The sequence below is a fragment of the Balaenoptera borealis genome, assembly GCF_965194805.1.
Source record: "Balaenoptera borealis genome assembly, contig: HAP1_SCAFFOLD_1005, whole genome shotgun sequence".
Taxonomy (NCBI): domain Eukaryota; kingdom Metazoa; phylum Chordata; class Mammalia; order Artiodactyla; family Balaenopteridae; genus Balaenoptera; species Balaenoptera borealis.
Window position 1 is genome coordinate 255,051 of NW_028123204.1, and position 5,688 is coordinate 260,738.

At 63.7% G+C, this 5,688-nt stretch overlaps 1 pseudogene across 1 annotated transcript; it reads right to left on the minus strand.

The window, feature by feature from the left end:
- Positions 1–890: 890 nt before the first annotated feature.
- LOC309621790 (thimet oligopeptidase-like) lies at positions 891–4,313 on the minus strand (annotated as a pseudogene). Its single transcript has 7 exons — positions 4,178–4,313; positions 3,602–3,977; positions 3,243–3,522; positions 2,271–2,322; positions 2,036–2,164; positions 1,261–1,399; positions 891–1,046 (listed from the first exon to the last, which is right to left on the minus strand). The product of its transcript is annotated as a thimet oligopeptidase-like (transcript).
- Positions 4,314–5,688: the final 1,375 nt, after the last annotated feature.

Below are 5,688 nucleotides of genomic sequence, written 5' to 3' on the forward strand. Positions count from 1 at the left end.
GCCTGGGCCACGGGGAGAAGGTCGGGGCGCCGCCCGCGCCCTCGTTCCGCTGCCTGGCGTCCTTTGTGGAGGCAGGGCTCCCAAGGAGCTCAAAGGCCAGGGAAGGACACACGGGACGGTCCAGAGCCACCCTACCGCTCCAGTGGTGCAGCACCCTCTCTGAATTCCTACTGCCACCAAAACACATCCCTAAGGCCTTTGGGAAGAATTGCTAGGACCCAGGAAGGCGGCCCCTTGCTGTGGTCCAGACTTCAGCAGCTGCCGATGACCAGAGGGAGCCAGCCGGCCGGCCGTGAGCAGGAGGACACGACACGGGGACAGGGACAGCCCCAGCCGGGCTTCCCGCAGCTGTGCCCACCGCCAGAACCAGCTCCAGCCAGTCACAGCCCCCGAGATGCCAAACAGAGACGGGCGAGAGGCCGGCAGGAAACTGACACCCCCTCACTAGAGAGCCTGCCCGGTCGGGGTGCGGGGCACCATCCCCGTCTGAACTCACCCCACAGCTCAGCCGTCTCCCAGTGACCCAGACGCGTCACCACGGCCCCAGGGCTGATCCCCGACCAAGGTCAGAACTCCCCCCAGTGTGACGGCCCCCATGCCACTCCTGTGGTGGAAGGGACGGCAGGCAGAGACCAGGAGTAGAGTCTTTTTTATTAATGGCTGCGTTTTCAAAGAACCGTTTTGTTACCAGGAAAGCTCCCCAGGAAGGGATTGCATTAGTGCAACAAGGGGGAGCCTTGATGCCAGGCTTTCCAGACACTTCCAGGTGGAGACTTTTGGCCTAGGCCGGCCGCCGGGGACTCGGGGGCTGGGAGGACACACGGCCCCTCCCCCGCCCCGACGGGGCGCTAAGGCACCCGGCCCGCCTGGGGGGGCAAAACCCCGTGCCGTCAGCAGGCCGGCGGCTTGCAGCCCTCAACCTGCAGCCCTTTGCTCAGGAGGAAGGCGTCCTGCATGGGGTCACAACCCAGGAAGAGCTTCACCATGCCCTTGGCATCCTCGGAGCCCCCTGGCCTCAGAATGCAGCTTCTGTAGTCCATGGCAACCTGAGGAGAGGGGGCGGGGCTGCAGGAGGGTGGAGCACCCCCTTCACGGAGGGTGTGGGTGTGGCCACCTCTGCTGTGACTCAACAAAGGGCAGGGGAGCAGGGGGTTCTGGGCAGGGCCCTCAGAGCCTGGCAGGCCCAGGCGGGCGGCAAAAGCATCTAGACCCAGGCCCAAGGACCTCCGTGTTGGTCTGCACGGCAGGCCGGCCTCTCACCTTGCCACTCAGGACGCCCTCCTGCTTGAAACGAGTGTGTGGACCGTGTCCGCGGAGTACACCTCGCTGCACAGGTAGCCATAGGACTGGGCGTCGTAGCTTCCTGCCAGGTGGCCGAAGGTCGCAGGCAGGTGGGTCCCTGGGACACATGCGGAGAGGCTCCTGCCCGGCCCCCTGGCCGCTCCGTGCCCCTTCCCCAGAGCCCAGAGCTTGGGGCCTCAAAGCAGCCCTGTCTGAGTCCCCTGCCACTAGAGGGAGTATTGGCCCAACACTTCTAGAAAACGGGGACCTTGCGGGCAACTCAGTGGAGGGACACAAATCAATCTTTGCCGACTTTCTGCTGAAGCTCACGAGGGTTCACCCCTAAGCCTCTTACAGGGACAGCTGCCCGAGGCTCCGAGGGATGAGTCAGGGCTCGCCCTCCAGCACGGGGAGAGCGCGGGTTAAAGCGCTCACGAGGGAGTGAACTGCGTCTCCGCACCGACACGCTCGGGCAAACCTCGTCGACGCGTTCCGTCCGGGGTATGAAGCCCTCTCCTGCCTCTTCCAGGCTCTCCAGAAAGCACGTGCAGATACGCCCAGCCCACCCTCGGACTCCGCGGGCCACAGCTGGAGGGACCAGCCCAGGAACCCAGGCAGGAAGAGGCCAGAGGTCAGCGAGCCTCGACCAGAGCCCGTCAGTCGGTCCCCCTTCACACACCACCAGAGGATCCTCTTGACCTGGGCAGTAGCCGCCAACCGACCGCTAAGGTGGGCCCGGCGTGCGCTTGGCTACCTGGCGTGGCTGGGACCCCGAGGATCTCCTGGCAGAGGCGGGCATTGTCCTAGGCCGGGTCCGAGGGCGTCTGCGTGTGCAGGGCCTGGTCCACCTTGGCCAGGACGATCTGGCGCAGGTTGAAGAGGCCTGGAGGGCGGGAGGAAGGAGACGGGGGCGCTGGCACTGTGTCCAGGCCGCGCTTTCCAGCCGGGCGGTCCGGGAGCCCCTTTCCTTTCCCTCGGCCCGGCCGCACGGGGGTTGGCCAGCCGGGACTTGATGAGCTTGTCCAGCAGCTCCTGGGGGACGGCGCTGCTCGTGCCCCGCCGAGACTGGCAGCAGCGCCAGGGCTTCACAGGGCGCGGCGCTCCCGGCCCCAGAGCCTACCCTCTGGTTCTCATCCCCGGCTGTCACCAGAGTCGCAGGCAACGTGCCCTTCTTTTCGTTTGTCTTTTTTCCGGCCCTCGACCACGCAAAGGTGTGAAGCCCTGCCACTCGCTGCCACGTGGATGCACCGTGAGAACACGGTGCTCAGCGAGAGAAGTCAGACACAGAAGGACACACAGGGTGTGACCCCACTGAGGGGAAACGTCCAGAACAGGTAGATCCACAGAGTCAGAGTGGGTTCCTGGTTGTCAGGGACAGGGGAGGGGAGGGAATGATAACTAAGGGCGTGAGGGACCTTTTTGGGGTGAGGGAAATGTTCCAGAACAGGGCAGTAGTGATGGCTGCACAGCTCAGTAAAGTGTCCCCACGCGCTCCGGTTGCAGTCTGTGAGAGCATCGCTCTCAGGACGAAGGGCTGACTGCAGGAAGACTGAACGAGCACTGGGTCCTGGGCCCAGACGCTCATCTGGGGACCCCCCCCACATTGGGAAGTCACTGGGACTTGCTGAGCCTCCACCGAGACTGGCAGCAGCCCCAGGGCCTCACAGGGCGTGGTGCTCCCGGCCCCAGAGCCTAACCTCTGGTTCTCATCACTCATCACTCACCAGCCTTGCATGCAACGTTCCTTTCTTCTATTTTGTCTTTTTTAAAGGCAACTCTTGAATACCTGTATTTAACATGCAGGGAACCAGTCCTGACTCCTTGATCTGGGACTTCCAGCCTCCAGAGTCTCGAGGACATCCACTTCCGTTGTTTACGCGCCCAGTGCGTGGGGTTTGATGATGGAAACTGACACCGAGGGCGTCTCCTCGTGCGGGGTGACATCAGCGGAAGAATCCCGTGGCGAGGGCCTGCCTGAGGACCACGGGAGAGCCCGGGCCCTCCCCGCCCCCTGCCTTCAGCCCCTCGCCCGCACCCTCCTGGGAGCGGAGCTGGTGCATCGCTTGCCAGAACTCATGGAAGTAGGTCTCCAGCTCATCATGCTGGAACAGGGAGGGCGGGTTGGGCGTAGGCTTGGTGAAGTTGGCCACCATGGCCGCGATGGCAATCTGGCGCCTCCCGTCCTGCTGCAGGCAGCCCGGCTGCAGGCCAAAGCAGGCCATGTGCCCGGACTTCCCTTCCCTGGGGAGGGACGCGGGTGAGGCCCCGCTACCACAGAGGAGCCCCGGCCCACGGCCGACAGGTTCCCCCACGCATGCACCGAGGGTAGAGGTCCAGGTAGAACTTGCTGATGGATGACCTTGCCCGAGGCCGCGTCCCGGACCGTGTAGAGCCTCACATCTTCATCTTCGTGACGCATGTTGGCGCCTTCCTCCAGGTCGAAGGTCAGCCCCAGCAGCTCCTGGGAGATGCCCAGCCGCCCGCGCGTGACCACCTGCATGGGGAAGGACTCATTGAGCAGGTACTGGTCCACGTGGTAGCGCGTCTCCTCCCCCTGGTTCATGTAGTAGCGCAGGTCCTAGACGTTGATGGGCCCATCAAAGTGCAGGCCCCGCCTCTGGCACTCAGCCTTCTTTAGCTCCAGGATCAGGGCCGCTCCTGCTCCCCGAGGGGCTTCAGCTTCTGGGCCAGCTCATCTGCGGGCGGAGGGGAGAGGCTCAGCTATGTCCCTGTGGCAGCCGCCCAGCCGCCCCCCACCCCACGCCCCTCGAGGCAGAATGAAGGGTTGGGGAAGGCGACCCCCAAGGGCTGACACAGTGGGGTCTCAGGCAGCACCACGTCCAGTCAAGGTCCACCTGACCCCCGTCCCCACTGGGACTCGGGGAGGCGGGGTTACCTAGGAAAGTGGCCACCACCTGGCTGGTCTTGGCCATGTTCATCTCCAGCACAGAGTCGGCACGCGTGCTGAATCCCAGCAGGCGGGACTTCTGAGCCTGCAGCCTTACCAGCTCCCCGAGGATCGCGCAGTTCTCCTGGAACCCAGAGACAGCCAGCGCTGGGGACCGTGGGCCACGCCCTCCCCACAGGCCCCGGGCCAGGTCTCTGTGGGTGGGAGGGCTCTCAGGCCACTGGCAGGCACAGCCAAACACCCTCCCTCCTCCTCCTGGCCTGGATTTCTAGACACTTTGGTGCTGTCCTAACATGTGGTCTTTATGAACACAGGTCCTTTTGGAACCAGAAACGGCGTGAACCATGATGAGCTCTAAGGCCAAGGGCAGGAAGAAATGTGACCAGGCTCTCCACCCGGGCTCAACAATACAAACTTGGCTGCCGTGCAGACAGCAGCTCATCCCCACGGCGCCCGAACACCCAGCCCCTGGACGGCGAGAGACCTGTTGCTGCAGGTGGCCCGTGGTTGGCTGGTGAGGCCTGGCCCCAGGCGTACGCCACCTTCTCTGGGGCCACCTCTCTGGGTCTGCGGTGGGGTTCTCCTGGGAGCCCCCAGTCACCACAGGACCAACGTGGCCTGTCTGCAGCCCAAGAAGGTGGGGACACAGGTCTGTCCCCCGTGGACATCACCCGCGAGGCCGAGCAAGCACCAGTGGTGTCTGCGGGGAAGATGAAGGGCTCATGCACAGCCCCCATCTACTGAAGATGCTAAACGGGAGAAGCACAGACTGCAGCCACATGCGGTATGGACCAAACGCAAGTGTCCTTGCAGGAACCGATGTCTGAATGTCGAGGCTGTTCCCGGGCCACAGTGAGAAGGCCCAGGCCCCACGCAAGGCACAGAGAGGGGATGGGGGGAACATCTGCGAATCTGAGCTCATCGGGCATCACCCCAGAAGGAGAGGGAGAGAGCCAGAAGGAGATACGGAGGGAGAGGGAGAGAGAGGGAGGTACAGACGTCTCTCCTTTCCCTGGGGGTTCTCTAGTGCAGCCAAGCCTGAAAACCACTGCATTTCGGGAGATGGGTCCTCGTGGAAAAGTTAAATAGTAGCTCATGGCATTATCGACACATATTAAAATGGCCCCAAATCTTGGGGAGTCAGGGAGGGGAGCTGGCGGCTGCCTCGTAAAGGAGGAGAGATTGGGCGTCAGAGGAGGTGCCTGCCTCCACCACCTCCGCCGCCGCTGCCCCCCCCCAGGGCCCCGCAGACTTCATCTCCCAGCTGTGGTCCTGGGCTGGAAGGCAGCGGGGAGGTCAGGCCGTCCCAAGCATCAACGTTGACTTCAGGGCTGATCTGAAAGGCGCCTGGTGTTTGTTGAAGCAGAAAAAAGAGAAAGCAGTGGGCAGAGGATGGGAGGGGGAGGGAGCCCCCATCAGCCCTTCTCCCTGTCTCCCTCTCTGTCCCCCTCCCTCCCTCCCTCCCTCTACCTCCCTGCCTCTCACTCTCCCTCCATCTC